This window comes from Saimiri boliviensis, chromosome 6, assembly GCF_048565385.1.
Source record: "Saimiri boliviensis isolate mSaiBol1 chromosome 6, mSaiBol1.pri, whole genome shotgun sequence".
Classification (NCBI taxonomy): Eukaryota; Metazoa; Chordata; class Mammalia; order Primates; family Cebidae; genus Saimiri; species Saimiri boliviensis.
Window position 1 is genome coordinate 49,888,596 of NC_133454.1, and position 20,026 is coordinate 49,908,621.

The 20,026-nt window shown below is 45.0% G+C and overlaps 1 long non-coding RNA gene across 3 annotated transcripts; it reads left to right on the top strand.

The window, feature by feature from the left end:
* Positions 1–1,044: 1,044 nt before the first annotated feature.
* LOC104650673 (uncharacterized) lies at positions 1,045–17,314 on the top strand. 3 transcript variants are annotated; one of them, XR_012518041.1, is made up of 3 exons: positions 1,045–1,873; positions 8,563–9,419; positions 11,747–17,314. It is a non-coding gene; the product is annotated as an uncharacterized LOC104650673 (long non-coding RNA). The 3 variants fall into 3 exon arrangements; XR_012518040.1 differs by having other exon boundaries at positions 8,563–8,729; positions 9,338–17,314; XR_012518039.1 differs by having other exon boundaries at positions 8,563–17,314.
* The last annotated feature ends 2,712 nt before the right edge of the window (positions 17,315–20,026 follow it).

The window sequence follows — 20,026 nt, forward strand, 5'->3', positions numbered from 1 at the left end:
AAGCCTTTCCTTGAACCCATGTCCCCCTTTAGCTTCCACCCATATTGCTCTTTTCCTTGGGAGGGCAAAATTCTAGAGAGCTGTCTGCAGACACTGTTCTCCATCCTTTTATTTACGACAGTTGCCAGTTTGAGTTTTATCTCTGCTATTCCTTTAAAATAATCTTTTCAAGTTCACCAGTGGTTCCACCTTGCAATGGTTTCTTTGCTGGTCTGAAAATAGGCGATTAACAGACTCAGTTTCTTCCTGCCATCCTCTCACAAAATAGTCACACACAGCTCCTGACACCTAATGTTTAGGGCTCCTCCCCACAGAGCAAGCAAGCACTCCTCCAGCAGCTGACCCCAGCTAGGTGCCCTCTAACTCAATTCAGTTCCAACACCACCTACCTGGAGATAGCAGAAGACCCTACGTTTAAGGTTCAGTCTCACAAGACCGCCTCCCACTCCCAGTGCCAATCTCAAGCTCCAGGTTGTTTGACCTGTGCTTCTGATGACTGATGATATATATATATATCAGGGTTCCCACAACCTACTCATTGGATTTGATTAATCTGCTAGAGTGGCACAGAAATCAGAGAAGTATCTACATTTACCTATTAACTATAAAGGATTTTAGAAAGGATACAGTTGAAGAGATGCAGAGAGATGCAGAGGGCGAGGAATGGGAAGGGGCTTGGAGCTTCCATGCCCTCCCTGGGTGCGCTGCCCTCCGGGAACCTCCAAAGATTTAGCTGTCTGGAAGCTCTCTGAACCCTGTCCTTTTGGGTTTTTATGGATGCTTCATTGTGTAGGCATGATTGATTTAGTCACTGACCATTGGAGATTAACTCATCCTTCAGCCCCTCTCCCCTCCCTGGATGTTTCAGGGGTGAAGCTGAGAGTACCAACCCTCTCATCCTGCCTTGGCCTTTCCAGCACCCAGCCCCCATCCCGAAGCTGCCTATTGGCTGCCAACGCCCCCCACCCCGCAAATTCATTCGCATATGAAGAGACATTTTTTCAAACATAAAATCGCTTTGAAGATTTCAAGGATTTTAGGAGTTGTACGCCAAGAGACAGGGACGAAGACCAAATATGTGTTTCACAATATCACAGCTGGCTTTATCTTCCTTGATCTTCCAACAGCTTTCTACATAACTGACTTGCTCCTTTTGGAAACACTTCTGGTTTCTCCTCCCTCACTGGCTGCTGCTACTCAATCTCATTGGCTGACCCAATCATCTTTTTCTGCTGGAGCTCTGCATATTAGACAGTCTCTGAAAGGTTCTTTGACACTCTTACTTTGTCTAGCTACATTCTCCTCACCCTGATTTCTCCTCTATTTCTGTTGCTTTTAGGGTGTGTCTCTGGGAGATTATTCCTTAACTGTTACCTGCCCTGGCCGCACTGGAAGTGAGTCCTGCGATTGAGTCTGCTTTGAGACTGGATGGCTTTCAGGACCAGCCCAATGCCTGCTTGTGCAAGTCTGGGAGACTGTGGTTTTAAGCTCCAAGAGTCAAAGACATTGTCAGGCCAGGTTCATGGACTTTTGGCAATTCCCTCTATCAAAAAATAGCCTTTGGCTGTATTTGCTTCCCATCGATTTCTTACGCCAGTAACTCATCAACCATGACTGAAGTTCTTTCCTCATCCGAATTGTCCGACCTGTTATTATTATTTTTCTTCGGTACCTCCAAGTCTCCTTGTGAACTTCCTGGTGGCTACCTTGAGGTCATCTGAGAGTCAGCTTCAGTGGGAAAAGCCACACCTTCAATCTGATATTTGTCATAGTACTGAGTCTCTGTAAGATCATTTTTTTCTTTCTTTTTTTTTTTTTTATTGTACTTTAGGTGCTGGAATACATGTGCAGATAATGCAGGGTTTTTGCATAGGTAAGTACATAACGAGGTGGTTTGCTGCCTCCATTCCCCCTTCATCTATATTCGGCATTTCTCCCCACATTATCCCTCCCCACTCTCCCCTCCACCGCTGTCCCTCCCCTAGACCCGCCCCAACAGACCCCAGGGTGCGATGCTCCTCTCCCTGAGTCCACATGCTCTTATCATTCAACACCCACCTATGAGTGAGAATGTGCGGTGTTTGGTTGTCTGTTCCTGTGTCAGTTTGCTCAGAATGATGGTTTCCAGATTCATCTAAGTCCCTATAAAGGCCATGAACTCATCGTTTTTTATGGCTGCGTAGTATTCCATGGTGCATATGTGCCACAGTTTCCTTGTCCAGTCTACCATTGATGGGCATTTGGGTTGGTTCTAGGTCTTTGCTATAGTACACAGTGCCACTATGAACATACGTGTGCATGTGTCTTTATAATAGAATGATTTATAATCCTTTGGGTATATACCCAGTAATGGGATTGCTGGGTCAAATGGAATTCCTATTTCTAGATCCTTGAGGAATCGCCACACTGTCTTCCACAATGGTTGAGCTAATTTACACTCCCACCAACAGTGTAAAAGTGTTCCTATTTCTCCACATCCTCTCCAGCATCTGTTGTTGTCTCCAGATTTTTTAATGATCGCCATTCGAATTGGCATCAGGTGGTATCTCAGTGTGGTTTTGATTTGCATTTCTCTAATGACCAGTGATGATGAGCATTTTTTCATGTGTTTGTTGGTCTCATATTTAAGGCTTGAAGCCTTTTCCAGTTTTATTACTGTAATTTAGGATTCAGAAGCAGTTAGCTTTCCTATATCCAAGAAAACCTCAATTTTTGGATTCCTCCTACTTGCATTTATTTCTTCTTGAGAAACTGTCAGTTATTACCTGAACATATTTCTTCATAGTAATATCTTGCTACAACACTGAGGAGCAATCAACACATACTAATATTGTGTCCCCCATCCCACCTCGCCGTTTGCCTTAGAGCTATAGGCTTAGTATATACTTGGCTTGGTCTACCTTTTAAGTTGTTGCAGACAAGAGTTTTCCTAAATGTTTTATTCATGCCTACCATGGGGCTCTGTCTTTCTAACCAGCTATCTTGCTCTTCTTACTGCCAGTAAAGGCTCTAAATAAACTTGCCACTGTCTACCTTCCTGAGCATCTTCTTCCACCCTCTTCCCACCTCTATACCCAGCCTCACTCTGATTCATTTGTTTCCAGAACAGACCTTTGAATGCGCTGTTCCCACTGCCAAGAGCTCTCTGCCCACCCCCACCCCCAATCCCACTCCATATCTTTGCATGGCTACCTCCTTCACATAGAATTTGGGTCTCAGCTCAAATATTGCCTCCAGTGGGGTCTTACCTGACCATCTGCTATGGTTTGAATGTGTCCCCCAGAAGTTTATGTGTTGGAAACTTAATTCTTCTGCCTTCATGAATGGATTAATACTATCATGAATGTAGGTTTCTTACCTTGATAGTGGCTTTGTTAGAAAAATGAGCTATCTCTGGCTTGCTTACTCCTTCTTGCCACGTGATTCCTCCCACCATGTCATGACACAGCACAAAGGCCCACACCAGATGCTGGTGCCATGCCCTTGGACTTCCCAGCCTCCAGAACCATGAGCTGAACAAACTTCTATTTTTTGAAAAATACCCACTCTGTGGTATTTAGTTATAACAAGAGAAAATAGACAGACACCATCCCATCTAAAGTTTGTTTTCAGCTGGGTGCATGGCTCACACCTGTAATCCCAGCACTTTGGGAGACCAAGGTGGGCAGATCACCTGAGGTCAGGAGTTTGAGACCAGCCTGACCAACATAGTGAAACCTCATCTCTACCAAAAATACAAAAATTAGCTGGGTGTGGTGGTGCACACCTGTAATTCTAGCTACTCAGGAGGCTGAGGCAGGAAAATCGCTTGAACCCAGGTGGCAGAGGTTGCAGTGAGCTAAGATTGTGCCACTGCACTCCAGTGTAGGAGACAGAATGAAACTCGGTTTAAAAAAAAAAAAAAATTACATAAAGTTTGTTTTCCCTAGCATTTACCACTGTTTGATATTATCTTCTTTATTTGTGTACTTGTCACGGTTCATGTCCTAGTCCCCTGCATGTGGGCCCTGTGAGAGTCAGGGCTATATTGGCTTTGTCTGCCACCATACCCTTGGCATTATGAAATGTGCTTGCCATACAATTGCTGTGACTACAAATACCGATGCCTACTTAATACTTATTGTGTATCATGCCAGACACTAGTTCTTTGTTAAAAATATTTTTTAAAACTTCAAATATACACAAAATTAGAATAATATGATGCACTCTGCATAATACCCATCACCCAGATGCAACATTGTCAAGATTTTGCCACACTTGCTTCATCTATTCCTCTTTCTATTGTTCCTTTTTTGTCTTTCATTTCTCTTTTTTCTGTTGAAATATTTTAAAGAAAATCCCAGACATCACGTTGTTTCACCACTACATACTCCAATTTATGCCTTTTTTTTAAATGAATTTTTCTCATTTAACGTCAGTGCCATCCATATCTTTCCAACATTAGGAATGATTCCTCCGTATCCTCACTCAGTCTATGTTCAGATTTTCCTGATTGCTCCCAAGTTAACTTTTTAAAGTTGATATATTTGAATTAGGAGCCAAGTCAGACCCACACGCTGCATCGATTTGTTATTTCTCTTAAATTTCATTTTCCCCATGCTGTTAACTTGTTGTAGGAAGGAGGGATGATTATTAACGATTCAGTTATGAGATGATGAGGGCCTGAAATGGGGCTGGGTCGTAGGAGTGAAAGGAGGAAATGATCGGAAGATACCCTGTGGAGGAGAGTCATCTGCTTAACCCAGCTTTAGGCCAGTGGAGTGGTGACGTCGCTGAATTTTCTGAGACATTTGGGAGCTACCAGATCAACAGTGGCCTTGTTTCCTCTTACAAGGTCCCTCGTATGACAGCTGATGGGAACCTCACAGATGAGCTCACTGTACTTCTTGTTTTAGTCCCTTTCCCAGCCTCTCCCAGCTGGGCAGAGCGTCTATACAGTCCTCCCAGTTGTTCAGAAAGTTCCCTCTTTATCTTGCATCCTCTGGAGCTTGTTAGGAGAGGGTCAGCCTCCATACATGGGACTTACCGTGGTTCCCAGACCAGCTGTGCAACCAACCTCATGACTGTTAAAAAATGTACTCAAAGCTGGTTCCCTGCCTTAGACCTCCTGCATCAGAATTTGTGGGGATGCCACCCGGGAATCTGAAAGCAGGCTCCCTTTCACAGGCAAGCTTTCAGAGGCGTTGTGTCATGGGTTTTGTCCAATTTTGTAGTTGTTTATGGTGAGAGGCAATTCTAGTAACTGTTACTCTGTCATGGCCAGAAGACAAATTTCTGTTCTGATTTTTAAATTTGAATTAGTTCACTTAATCTTTTCATCAACTCTAAGAAGTAGATTATTGTCCTTATGTTTTCACACATTAAAAAAAAAAAACTGGGGGTAAAAGAGCCCAAATAACTTGTCCACGGACACATATTTTCTAAGTGCCAAAGCCAGATTTTGAATCTAGGTAGTTTAGCTCCAGACTCTGTGCTCTTAGACAGCAACCCATTATCTTACATAAGAGGTGCTTAATGAATATATTTTGGATAAATGCACTGATGGCTTTCTCTTCTATCTTTCTTGCCCATTTAACCTCTGTTCTACTTGCCAGGAAAATCTCAACCTTACCTCAATCCAATGTGTTCTCTTCAGCACCAAGATACCTCAGCACACTGCAGAAAATCCAACTTCTGGGCAGACTGAGCTCCTGCCAAGTTATCTGGGTCTTCAGCAATCCCTAAGAATTCTGTATTTCCCTAGTTTTTGCTTTCCATTTCCATAGGGTTCTTGTCTGAATCTCAAACACCCACACCTCCCTATGCATTATTTTCAGGAAAAACAACATTTTCAGCTGAACGCTCAGTTTTCTACACATCCCTTATAAATTTGACGTTTATTGGCATCCGTCCTTGCCTTTCCTCCACTGTCAAAATATTTAGTGTTTCTCTGTCAGAGGCTTATCCACTTCTAGCCATTGCCCTGTCTTTCTTCCCTTTCACAGCCAAGCTTTCAGAGGTGTTGTTTGCATTTTCTGTCTGCACTTCCTCACCACCCTCTCACCTCCAGCTGACTCCATCACTACAATCTGGCTTCTGTGCTCATTGCTTTATTCATTTACTAGTGTCGGCTTTTATCTTTATTAATTTTGTCCTTGCATGTTATTTAAATATACTTATTCTTTTTTTAACGTCTTGATTTAAATGCTTAATGCATGTATTAATTTTCTTCTGTTTATTAATATAAGAAAAATAAGGTCATAGATTTTCCTTTCCCTTGTGCCCTATAGGTTATTATGTGTACAGTTTAAAAAGTGCTAGATAGTTTTCAATTTTTTGGTCTCTTCTTTGATCCAAAAATGTTTAAGAAAAATATTTTAAATTTCTGCATGGTAGAATCTTTTGTTTCTGTAATAAATATTTATTTTGCTGCTATTTGATCAGAGAATAGTTTGTATTACTTCTACTTCTTGAGAGTTTAAACAGTTTCTCTGTGGCTTTTTATATACTCAGCTTTTGTGAATATTGCACGGGTACTTTGAAAAGGAAGTGTCCATCTTTTATTTTTAGATTAGAGCTTTCACTATGTGAATTAACTAAATTTGAATTATTAATTACATTTTAATATCTTCTATAGTCTCATTTACTTAGGAACATAACAGAGGAAACCTGTGCCCTTTCCCTAGGTATGGTCTAGAAAGTGTCAAGACTCCAGACTCATCTCTATTCTCAACATGGTGCTGGAGCAGAAGCAGAGCTTTGACGGTTGTTTCATAGCCCAGAGCATTGTAAGCAGAGAGTGACTTCCCTTACTCCCAAGTGGGTGTATGAATTGGCCAGTGTTGCCATAACAAAAGACCACAGACCGGGTGGCTTCAACAGCAGAAATTTATTATCTTGCTCTTCTAAAGGCTGGAAGTCCAAGATCAAGGTGCTAGCAGGGTTAGTTTCTAGCAAGGCTTCTCTCCTTGGCTTGCAGATAGCCACCTTCTCAGCATGTCCTCCTATGTCCTTTTCTCTGTGTGTGTTTCCTTCTTCTGATAAGGACAGCAGTCCTACTGGATTAAGGCCCTATTCTATGACCTAATATAACCCTAGTTACCTTTTTGTTTAGTTCTCTTTTTTTTTGGTCTCAGTCTTGCCCAGGCTGGAGTGCAGTAGCGCAATCTTGGCCCACTGCAACCTCTGCCTCTGGGGTTCAAGTGATTCTCCCCTCTCCGCCTCCCGAGTAGCTGGGATTATAAGTGTGCACTGCCACATCCTGCTAATTTTTGTAGTTTTTTAGTAGAGACAGAGTTTTACCATGTTGGCCAGGCTGGTCTCAAACTCTTAACCTCAAGTGATCCACCTGCCTTGGCCTTCCAAAGTCCTGTGATTACAGACTTGAGCCACCATGCCTGGCCCCTAATTACCTTTGCAAAGGCTCTATCTCCAAATACAGTAGTCACATTGGGGCCAAGCGGTTCAACTTACGGATTTTGATAAGGGACAGGGAGGAAGGCACAACTCAGTCTCTAAAAGCAGAGAATGGGAATAGAAGAGAAAGGGAAACTTTTTTTTTTTAAAGGCAGAAAGACATTGAGATTGGGTAAAGGGGATGTTGCAACCTTTTAAAATCTGTGATCTTGAACCAAATTATACAATATACTTTCGCTGGGGGGTGGGGGTTGGGAGAATATATATATATATATATATATATATATATATATATATATATATATATACTTTCAGTAGGTACCAGTAGTAGGGACACAAGTTGGCCCTTGTGTCTGGCACCAAGTACCACCCACCCCAACCCCAGTGATGGCAGCCTCTAAATGACTGAGATTTAATGTCTTCTACCCATTTGAATGGGGACTTGAAGAAGTAATTCAGTGCAGTTAAGAGAGCAGATGCTTCTTGCACACTTATCCCACTGCATCTGTGGCTCTGGCTCAGGTCTCTCTGTGTTTTCAACCTGCATCTGGGCTAGATTCAATGTTTCAGCCTCAAGCCAAGCGTGCTCCAAACGAAACTCCTTACTTCTCGTCATGTCATCCTCTTCACCCTCATCGAAACCTGTTCTTCTTCTTGTGTTCCCTAATTTACGAATTATCAGCATTTACTCAGTGGTCTGGGACAGAAACCAGGGTGTTGTGTTTGGGAGCTGAAAACACTAAAGACTAAAACCCAGTGAAGACCATCCTAGTATCTCACACCTCATGGGGGGTTCACAGGAGATTTTGTTTAAACATTAATTAGAGGTGCTACTTTAAAACCCACTGTAGAAGAGAGTCCAGTACAGTGGAGCAGAAGAGACTGGAAACCCTGAGCTGCTGAAAAGCCTGGGGTCTGGCTGAGGGGGGCGTTTGTGCACAGAAGGAACTGGAAGGAAGGGGAGGTGGTGGGGACAGAGATGAATACCTGGGAGAGGAAGGTTTAGGAAACTTCCTTCATTGGCTGTTCAGTTCTTCACCCAAATGTCTAGAGATGGAGCTGGGGTTGGGGGATGGTTACGGAGTCCGAACTCATTTAAGGAGGGTTCAGGGGATCAGATGGTTTGCTCCTTCCTGCACAGACTCACTGCCCTCCATGATTCTTCAGGAACCCATGGCACCTGCCGTTGTTTGGGCAGATTGTGAGCCCATAGCTCACCTGGACTACTTCAAATCCGGCCGGAATCTTTTGGGAAATGGATTCCTCCATTTCCTGCAGAAGGACTACAGTGACATATTTAAGGCAGATGCTGCTCTCCTTCAACCTTGCAGGAGGTCTGTGGGCGGTCAGGGTAGCTGTGAAGACTTTCAGTCAGGTGCTGATCTCCTTCAACCCTGGGACAGGGTTAGGGAGGGAGGCGGTGAGAGCCACCAGGTCACTGACAGGCACTTTGAACCTTCAGAATGTGTGGAACTGCCATATGGGAAAATGTTAGTTACACTTGATACATGGTCTATGATGGGAGGCTCTCAAAGTCTCTGAGGTTTCTGAGGTTGAGATTTCCTGCCCCCTATAAAATCCAAGAACTGTATCTTTGATGGTCCTGAGTGAAGCTTTGAGGGCATCAGAAAATAGGAAGCCACCCTCCACTGGTAGGTGGCCTAGGCTGCTCTGCCCATCACCCATCACCATGGTGGCTCATGAGAACAGCACTGTGGGTGGCTTTCAGATTTGCTCCTGGGGTAACCATGGTACTAGCCAGGTTAGACCATTACAATCAAATAGTGGGTATGTTTTCCATAATTAACATAAGAAAAAATAACATAACCCACTAGATAGACTTTTCCCAGGTAAAATTTTTCTGCCATAAACTTTCCTTTAATCTCTGGTGCCTACCTCAACCTATCTGCCACTGTGCCCTATGGATAAAACAAATGAGCAGGGAGCAAATGAAGAGTAGCGGCCAAACCCAGGAGGGAAGGAGCATGCTAAGTTCAAGAGCTGGTGCTTTCCTGGATCTGCAGGTATGTGCCTCTGATTTTATATCGCCTATGGACCTGACTACTGTCATGTGGCATGTTTCCTCCTGGCAAAATTGTTCATAATTTGTGTGTTAGAATTAAAGAGATGACTGTTTCCTGTTGTTCTACAAAAAGGACCAAGACTTCCAGGTGCTTTGCCATCTGAAGATGTTTGAAGACCAGTTATAGCTCAGGGATAAGAGGGTGAAAGATTCCAGCTTAGGTGGATGGTGAGAGGTGCTTCTTGCTGAATAGAAGGTTAGAGGCTGGGCCAGAGGAGGAATTATAACAGGTGAAGCTAGTTTTCTCTCTTCACTGCCTTGTTCATTTTGGAAGCCCCTTGTCCAAACGTTATTGATATTTTGTGTCATCCCAGTCTCTCCTAGCTGGAGAGAAGGCAAGATAGGAATAAGAGACCAAGGGTTCTGTGCATAGACCCTGTATTCTCATTTGAGTCCCCATGCTGCCAAGCAAAATTCTTAGAATATAGTTGGTGCTTAATAAATGTTTGAGGCCAGGTCCAGTGGCTCACATCTGTAATCCCAGCGCTTTGGGAGGTTGAGGTTGGCAGATCACCTGAGGTGAGGAGTTCGAGAACACCCTGGCCAATATGGTGAAACCCTATCTCTACTAAAAATACAAAAATCAGCTGGGTGTGGTGGCATGCGCTTGTAATCCCAGCTACTTAGGGGGCTGAGGCAGAAGAATCACTTGAACTCGGAGTCGGAGGTTGCAGTGAGCTGAGATTGTGCCACTGCACTCCAGCTTGGGTGACAGAGCGAGACTTTTTAAAAAAGAAAAAAAGTTTGAGACCATGTTACAGATGGTCTCAGTGGGGCCATAGAGCACTTCAGTGAAGAACACTTGGAAGAGGAGAGCCAATGTCCTCATGAATGTGACCAGGTATCTCTGAACAGTTTATTTACAGTGGTCGAATGGCAGTTGAAGTGGCATAGCTGGTTCTCTCCTAGTTGCCACCTCACCCCTCAGTGACTTCCTGCTCCTAACACTCCCCTCCTACCAAATCATCCCTGCTCAGTGCTGGGGACTGTGCTCAGTGGTGCCTAAGGCTGTTAGTGCAGATACAATTTCAGATCTTAGAGGGTACATTCCCAAGTGGTTGACTCTCTACACTCCAAACAAGCATGTCTCTCTAAGAAGTTTAAAGAAAGTAGATCCTTTTGGGAAACGTGGACTTTGGAGGCATGCTTTGGTACTGACGATTTAGAAATATTCTTTTTCTAAAACAGGTGGACTAATTAGGAAAGTGACTAATTGGCAAGGGCCCTGGGGCCACCGTTATTAGCTCCTTCCTGGCTGTGAGTCTGTCTAGGAGACCATCGCCTCCAACAATATCGACAAGAATGTCCTGGAGCTGAAAAGTTAGCTGAGACAGAGGCTGCAGTCATTTGACTAGCCTCCAGTGGTAAAATATGTACATGAACTTGAAGGGATTACGTAAGGAGTCTGGTGTTTGCTTTTGCACCTTGAGGGTGCCAGAGCTTTGCTTGGCTTGCTGAACCAAGAATTTTCTGTGGGACTCATGTAGAAATGGCAAGAAAGGTGGGACATCAGTGGAACCGCAGGAAAAAGAAAGGAAGAGTGAGTTCTATAAAACCCGAAGGAGGGAACTGAAATAGACGGCTAGAGACAAGCCTGGAGCCAGAAAGAAACTGAAATGCCAGGGTCTAACCCAAGAATATGTATAGTAGGCAGGATGGCCATCAACTGGCTTTCAATGGCTGGCAACCATTCTGACTGGTCAGTGTTCTTGTTGTTCCAATTGAAGCCTCCAGGCTTTTGACTCCAAACCTCTGGAACCTTTCTGTGGGTCTCCTGAGATGACCTTTCACTCCTGGGAACAAGGAAACACAGAGAAGGCCATTGCTCAGGTTGGAATTAGTAATGGAACTAAGAGCAATCTAATTTCCAGGCAGGATAGAATTTACTTACCTTGCGTAATTTCAGGACACCAGGGAAGTCCACCATAGCATCTTCACTTCCCAAATACCACATGCCCTAGTTAAGTAAGAAGGTTGCAGTTGTTCATTAGAGTCTTATTCCTTTTGCTTAAGACAATGACATTTGTAATATACTATAGAAGAGCTGTAAAGAGTGACCCTTTAAGTGCTAGTCCTTATTCATATCTCAGTATGAATGAGCCTCATAGCCTATAGTAGGTGTTTAAGAAGAGAATGTGTGTGACAACTGCGTGGAGTGTGTGGCCGGGGACACTGGGAGGGAAAAGATGATGGAGGTACTGGATGTCCTCAACAAAGTCTGCTAAGCTCGCTTTGTATTAACAGTTTTGCTTTGCTGGTTCCTGGCAGATTCTCCATTTCCCTTTGCACTTGCCTGACTTGTTTTAAGCCATGGACCAGGCAGAGAAAGCATGGGCTGATTGTCAGGAGCACATGGCAGAGCGAGAGCTGGCAAGTGGAAAGAGCACTGACCGCAGGGTCGGCGGGCCCTAGGCGTGCCCTTGCCAATAGCAGATGTCACAACTGCGTCTCCAGGACTTGGTGTCTTCATCTGTAAAACGGGTGACCTGATTCTGAAATTCTGAAATTCTGTGAGTGTGTTTAAGGGTTGGGGTTAGGATTATGGTTATATTTAGGGTTAGAATATTCTGATATCCTGTGAGTTGTGTATAGGTTAGGGTTAGGGTTACAGTTAGGATTAGGGTTAGAATATTTCGATATCCTGCAAGTGTGTGTAAGATGCAGAGAATGACCAGTAGTGATCTATGTGTCTCACAAGGTGAGCATGACCCAACTGGCCACTCTTCATTTCCTTCTTTCCAGAGAGAAGTGGGCTGAAAAGGAGGAGTGGTTAAGGAAACCTACTCAGCTGTGCTTACATGTGACATTTGGAAAGAATGACTTCTGAAACCTGCAGTCCTGCCCCTGGCCGGCTGCCTCCTTTTCTCCCTGCGTTTGTAGGCTGCCCACTCCACCCTGGGCACATGCCAAGATGCCTTGTGCCACCTTGGACCCTGCTTCAACTCAGGGGCTGTATGCTGCAAGCAGAGGCTTTGAGACCAGCTTCTACATGGCGGGGGATGGAAGGTTCTCTGCACTGACCCTGGAGAATAATTTCTGCATGCGGCCCTGCAGGAGACAGGCTTGGAGTTTGAGAAGCTGGAGAAGGCTCAACAGACAGCTGAGAGCCACTTCCACAACTGCTCAGATGACCCGGGGATGTTCTCTGTGGACCAGCGAAGAGACTGGTGCAGCGGGCTCGGGAGGAGCTGGGGGCACACGGGGGCAGGATTTTCAGCCGCCATTCTGCTACCTCATTTGCTTTCCTCCCCATTTAGTCAGTTATATTTAGAACCCTTACCAGCAAATGCTTTTAGAGTCTTATTATACATGATTGCCAGGTAAATAAGAATGTTGATCTCAAACAGAGGGGTTTATAATATGCTCCACTAATGGCCCAGGGAGGAGGAGAAAGAACTGGACCAGAGAAATAAAGCTGTGCTTCTTCTCATTTCAAGGGCTCTACAGGATTGCATAGAGAAGAGTGGGGAGCCCCCCCATGATCTCCTAGCTTAGGCAATTTGTCACCACACAATTTCTGAGCCCATTCAGCACCTCCGTCTAATACTGCAGCCCCACCCCATGAAATGAGAAGAGCACAGGTGTCCGCATCAAGAGATATGGATTTTCCTCTTTGGCTCTCTGACTTATTTGCTCTGTGACCTTTAGTGGGTTATTAACATCTCAGAGCCTCAGTTTCTCATCTCGAAAATGGAAATAATTGCTGGGTGTGGTGGCTCATGCCTGTAGTCCCAGCACTTTGAGAGGCTGATGTCGTTGGATAACCTGAGGTCAGGAGTTCGAGACCAGCCTGGCCAACATGGTGAAACCCCATCTCTACAAAAACACAAAAATTAGCTAGATGCAGTGGTTCATGCCTGTAATCCCAGCTACTTGGGAGGCTGAGGCAGGAGAATTGCTTGAACCCGGGGGTGGAGGTTGCAGTGAACTAAGATTGCACCACTGCACTCCAGCCTGGGCAACAGAGCAAGACTCTGTCTCAAAAAAAAAAAAAAAAAAAAAAAAAAAAAGACAAAAGAAAAGAAAGAAAGAAATAGAAATAATAATACCTCTGTCCCCAGGGTTATCATAAGACCCCAAAGATATAATAGGAGTGCACTTAGTAAATAATTATGTGTGTGATGTGGTATGTCAGAGTTTTGGCTATTTAAATTCATGAAATGAGCAGTTCTAAAGAGAGCCGGAGAAGCTGTCTTCTTTCTTGGTTCAGCACAAACCATCTAACTCAGTTTGAGGCAGAGAGGAGGTACTTGGGGAGACACTTTTTGAGGGAAGCAGCAGCACATTGGTGAGATGTAAAGGATATTTAAGGGTAAGCCACATGAAGAAATGGGGTTGCGGGGTGGATTCTCATGGCAGGAATTCTCACATGCCGAGACCTGGAGAAGAAATAACATACTATGTTAGGTGAACTTCAAGAAAAGTTAAAGAACTTTAGATATAATTGTGGCACTATCCCTAGAGGGCACTACCAAGGCTGTGGTAGAACAGGCCAGTGCTCTAAGCCAGCAGAGAGGACCAGAGGTGACTGTTGACAGGTGTGGGAGATGGACAGGTAAGTGATTGATTCATTCAATAAATATTTGTGGGGTAGTCTGTAAAGCTCAGTGCTGAGCTCGGTGTCAGAACCTTTGTCCAGAGCTGGTCCTCACGCTAAACATAGTTGCAACACATAAGTCCTTGACCACATTCTGCCCCATGTGCCTCGTCTGCCTCCTTTCTCTCCATTAGTACCGACGTCAGTAGTTTTTACCTTATCCTTTACCCATTACTAAAAGAACAAATGTATTGGCTACTGTGTTAGTCCATTTTGCAATGCTATAAAGGAATATCTGAGACTGGGTAAGTCCATTAAAAAAAAAAAAAAGCTTTATTTAGCTCATAGTTCTGTAGGCTGTACAAGCAAGACATTAACATCTGCTCAGCTTCTGGTGAGGCTCCAGGAAGCTTACGATCATGGTGGAAGGCAAGAGAGGAACAGGAATGTCACATGGCAAGAGAGGGAGCAAGAGAGAGAGGAGGAGGTGCCAGGCTTCTTTAAACCATCTGCTCTCTTGTGAAAGAGCTCATTCATGGTTGCAGGGATGGCACTAAGCCATTCGTGAGGGATTTGGCCCCATGACTCAAACACTGCTACAGGTCCCATCTCTCACATTGAGGATTACATTTCAATATGAGATTTGGAGGGGACAATACCCAAACTATATCAGCTACATCAAGAACACTCTCTTTGTACTTAGGTACAAAGGTTGTGGCACTGTCCCTAGAAGGCACTACTAGTGTTTTGAGCACCTGGTGTGATAGAATAGGCCAGTGCTCCAAGCAGGCAGTGAGCACCAGAGGTTGGTAGGGGTGGAAGGTGGACCTAATCCTCATATGTGTGTGTATTACGTGTGCATATGTGAGTGTGTGCATATGTATGTGTGTGGTGATTCAGGTAGTGGAGGGTGGTTAGAGCCGTCAGTGGTGCCACCACATGAGTGATGGATGAGGTTGAATCCCAGCGCTGGGGTCAGATCAGAAGTTGGATATCAGGAGAAGCTTGCAGCAGATGGGACCAGAGGCTGAGTGTTAACTCCATCCTAGCGGGGGGCTTAGGAAGATGCTGGGTGAATGACGTGATGTTTCATTTGGATCAAGGGTGGGGTCCCTATGCAAGAGCAGAAGGAGACAATGCTAAGAAGGTAGCTCAGGCGTGGCCCTAGGAGCCCCTGTAATCGGAGTTTGCCAATAAGGATTCATATATCTCTGCCACCTGCCAGGCACTAAGAATGTGAGGACAAATACAACACAATTTTTGCCCTTACTGGGCTTGCAGACAGTAACGACAACAACTTTTAGAAGGTGAGAACTCACAGAAAGAAATGCCCAATTTGGGGGAGATAAGGGAGTCTTCACAAAGAGGTAATATGCCCACACTGAGTTTGAACTAATGGGAACTAGCAGGTTGCCAGGCAGGCAGTGAGATGAAGGCGGCACTGGGCTAGGGTGTCAAAGGTGTTTCAGGGGGAAGAAGCCACGTGACAAAGGTGGGCACCATGGAAGGATGTTGAGTGTGCTTGGGAAACCTTGATCAGGAAGCATGTACTGAGAGTCGTCCTGTTCTGCATTGTGAGGCCATGAGAATTAATCAAACAAGGCCCTGCTCCTGTTCTAGTTGGGAAGGGAAGGAAAGGCAGACAATGAAAAAAATAAAGATGGGGATACTTTCCGTGTGGGAGAAGCCCTAAAAAGGAAAGTCACAGCGTGACACCGTGGAGAGTACCTGGGGCAGAGGGCTGGAGAGAGGGCTGCGTACAAGTGCCTGGGATGGACAGACCTGGGCTGGGCTGGGCTGACACAGCCAGATGGTGGTGTGAGAGCGGGGGGCCCCTGGGGTAAGGGTGCTGAGCCCAGCAGTCTCCCTTTCACTGGACCAGAGCTCTCCAAAGCTGGAGCAGAAAATACCTATGAAAGAAGAATCTACAGGCAGACAGGAGCTGATCCTGCCTGTTCCACACCCTGTCTGCCTGTCCTGCACACTGCCCCAGAGAATCCCCTTACATATTTCCAAGCCCTTCCTTTTTCCCTTCCAGAGAAGGGTCCTAGGTACTCAGACCTCCAAGGGAAGGTACAGGCAGTGACTGGGGTAGGGGGGCCCATTCTTGGGGACAAGGAAGATCATCCTGCTGAATGTGTCTCTGGGATGTGCTCTTTGGGAAAAGGAGGCACAGAGACAGCAGGATGGCTCCAGGCACCAGACCGAGACCTGTTTTTTGGGTTATTTCCCTTGTCTTTCGCTCTCCGGGCACAAGAGGGCAGCCGAGCCTTGAGCTTGGCGGGCTGCAGGGCCGGTGGGGTGGGAGGGCTCTTCCCTCTGCTGTTCCACCGCCCGCTCATTTGCCTGCATCCTGCTCTCCTGTTCTCCCAGATCCTGATCACTGAATAGCGGAACCAGGAACAGCAGGGCTGCAGCCAGCACAAAGTGCCCTGAGCCCCACCCGGCCATGTATTGTGCACGTTGCCCCGCCCCTACTGCTGAAGCAGAGGCCCAGGAACGCTAACCCAGAACTGCTGGCCCAGAGTCCCACTGGGGATACAGGCTAGCCCATATGCTGCCTGGATGACAGACCAAGGGAGAGGCACACCAACTGGCCCTTGGAGGAGAATTCTTCCAGCCTCTCTCTGCTATAGTGAAAACCTCCTTAAAGCCCACGAAGCTGGGGCAGCAAGGCCAATTGCAGCAGATGGGGTGCAGTTAGCTCACTAGATCCATTCAACGGCTATTCCGGCCAATCCGTGTGTTAGGGCCCATGCAAGTGGGAGGAATACAAAGATGAATAGGATTCAGGCCCTTCCAAAAAGCTTACCATCTGGTGGACAAATGACCACGGCAGCATCATGTGGCAAGTTTAATGAGAGAGAGATGTTCAGGGCACTGGGGAGTACAGAAGAGTTCCATTAACTTAGTCCTGGGGGTGTGGCGGAGGGAGGTCAGTGAAGGCTTCCTGGAATTCATACCCAAGCTGAGTTTTAAAGATCGAAGAGTTTAGATGTCTAGGTGCACTGGCTCACACGTGTAATCCCAGCACTTTGGGAGGCCAAGGCGGGCAGAACACGAGATCATGAGTTCGAGACTAGCCTGATCAACATGATAAAATCCTGTCTCTACTAAAAATATAAAAAAATTAGCTGGGTGTGGTGGTGTGCTCCTGTAATCCACAGGAGGCTGAGGCTGGAGAATCGCTTGAACCTGGGAGGTGAAGGTTGATGGTGATACTGCACTCCAGCCTGGGCAACAGAGTGAGACTCTGTCTCAGAAAAAAAAAAAAAAAAAAAAGAAAAAAAAAGATAAAAGAGTTTAGACAAGCAAAGGGAGGGCGGGGTTCTCAGGCAAAGGGTCAGACATGTGAGCAAGAAATCGAAGTCAAGAAAAAACGTAAGTGGAAATAGAAGTTCCAGTGTGTTTGAGAAAGTTCCAGCCTGGCACTGTTTACTGGAACCATCTTAATAGATACACGGTTCACGAGCTGGCTCTTGTCTCCCTCTTCAGCCAGGTGAAAGGGCTTCCTGAACAGTTTTGCACATTTCCACAGGGGCTTTGGAGAACTGAGTTTTTCTAGGCTAGGGACTACAGGATTAGGGGAAATCGGATGCCGAAAAAGAGAATTAGAGGCAGGGAAATTAGCTTTCTGGCAGGCCTTCTTCTCTGGGGGAATTTCTTTGCTTTGCCTAAACAAGTGACTCCTCTGCACACTGGAGACTGACGAAGAAATTGACAAAGGAAGGGTAACGAAGACTTCCATGCTTAATACAAAGTACACTCAAGAGGAATGCAGAGTTTAAGATTATAAACATCAGCCTGGGCAACGTCGTGAGATCTCGACTCTACTAAAAATTAAGAACTCCAGGTATGGTGGTGTGCACCTGAAGTCCCAGGCACTTGGGAGCCTGAGATGGGAGGATTGCTTGAGCCAGGGAGGTCGAGGCTGCAATGAGTTGTGACCGCACCATGGCACTCCAGCCTGGGCCACAGAGTGAGAGCCTGTCTAAACAAAAAGACATTGTAAACCAATACAAAAACCATTTAAAAAATTAGATGCCTGCTTGATAATGAGATTCCTGCCAAAGTGATCAGGCGAACAGACTGAAAGAAATATTTACAGTGAATAAAAGCAACAGGGGACAGATATTTTCTAGAATATACAAGGAACTACTGTAAATCAACAATAAGAAAAAGTCTGAAGACAAAAAGGAGCAAGAATACGATCAGGAAATCTATAGAAGAGGAAACTCCAATGGTTAGCAAGCGTTTGGGGACAGAGATTATCCAACTCCTCCCTGATCTGCGTGTCTTTTTTTCAGCACACAGCCAGACTGTATTTCACAGCCCCCTTGCCTCAGGCCAAGTTCTGACCCAAAGAATATGAACAGACTACTATATGGCACTACTTAAACTGTACCCTCAAAATCCTCGCATTCCAATCTCCTCTGGGACCTCTTTCCCTCCCCTGCTGGCCGGATGCAGAGAATTCAATGGAAGGCTCCGGGACTCTAGAGCCACACGGTGGAAGAAGTCTGAGTGCCCAAATGGCCACTGGGGAGTGCCCTTTCCTTGCCCCCCACCGTGGTCTGTGATGTGAACAAAAAATAAACATTTATTTTGTTAAGCCACTGAGATTCGAGGTCTGTTACATCACTTAGCTTACCTCACAGATACTGCTGTGAATGCTTAGAAGTGCTCAAACTCATCAGAGAAAGGCAAAATTTAAAAATTGTACCACTTCACTTATTCTCATTAGATTAGCAAAAATTAGTAAAGCAGATCATTCTAAAAATTGATGATAGGAATGGGAGGGGGTGTGAAGATATAGGAAATCCCATGCACTGCTGGTGAGGATGTGGTGCAGCCTTGCTGGGGGGCAATCTGGTGGTTCTTAATCAAATTAAACATGTGGATACCTTAGGATTCACCAGTTCTACTCCTGGAAATGCATTCCGTAGGAATTCACATGCAGGTCTCCAAATGAAGGAGACATGGATGTCTCTGGAATCATTGTACTGAGGAGTTGGAAACAATCTGGGTATCCATCGCTGGGGTCGTGGATAAACAAAAGAGGGGTGCATAACGTGGAGAACTATGCAGAGGCATGAAGCACTGGGTCACATGCACACACATAATGTGGCAGGCCTTTAATGCATAGAATACGATGCAAATAATATATGTATACACAACAGCAGTACATATTTTACCAAAATATGCACATAAAGAATAGACATCAAACACCTTGGCATGGTTGTCTGTGAAAGGGAAATGAGAGTGGAAAATAAAAGGGGAGAAAGAAAATATAATCATATGAGTGAATTTCCTTCCACTGTACAGCTTCTCAGTTCATTCCAAAAGCATTTTGACAAGAGATTGAAGACTGACAATCACAGCTTTTTTACTTCTGAGGCTTAGTTTTCTTTACAGAATCTTATTTCCATGAGGTTATTACATCTATCCTCATTTTTTGAAAAAGTTTCTATTCTGCTTTTGCTGCTCTTTTTTCAATTTAATAAGCATTTTCTTTTAACCACCTGACCTCATGCGTTTTCAAAAACTAAACTCAACAAAACAATAAAGGAGGAAGAGAATTACAAGATTCAATCTTAGTTCTAATATCTTTTACCCTGAACGTAAAACGATTTGCTTTTTTACGTCGGTAATAAACAGAGGGAGAAGAGTGAACTCCATTATCTTGATATTTGTATAGCATTAATAGTGATAGGACAGATGTCCTAAATAGGTATTGTACCATTACAGTAATTAGTAGGAAGCCAAGAAAAATCAATGGAACAGAGCAGACAGCCCTAAATCAGCTCCCAGTAAGTTTCGTAAGTAAGCATGCCGCAAAGGAGCATCAAGCCGAGAAGGAAAGGAAACAAAGCCGAATAGTGCAAATAGCACAGAGCCCCTCAGGTTTTCAACTTTTGCCAGCAGGATGTTGGGGAGGCTCCACCCTGATTTCCAGCCTCCCTGTGTCGGGCAGACGTGGATCTCCAGCAAGCTGGCCACCTGCTGCAGCA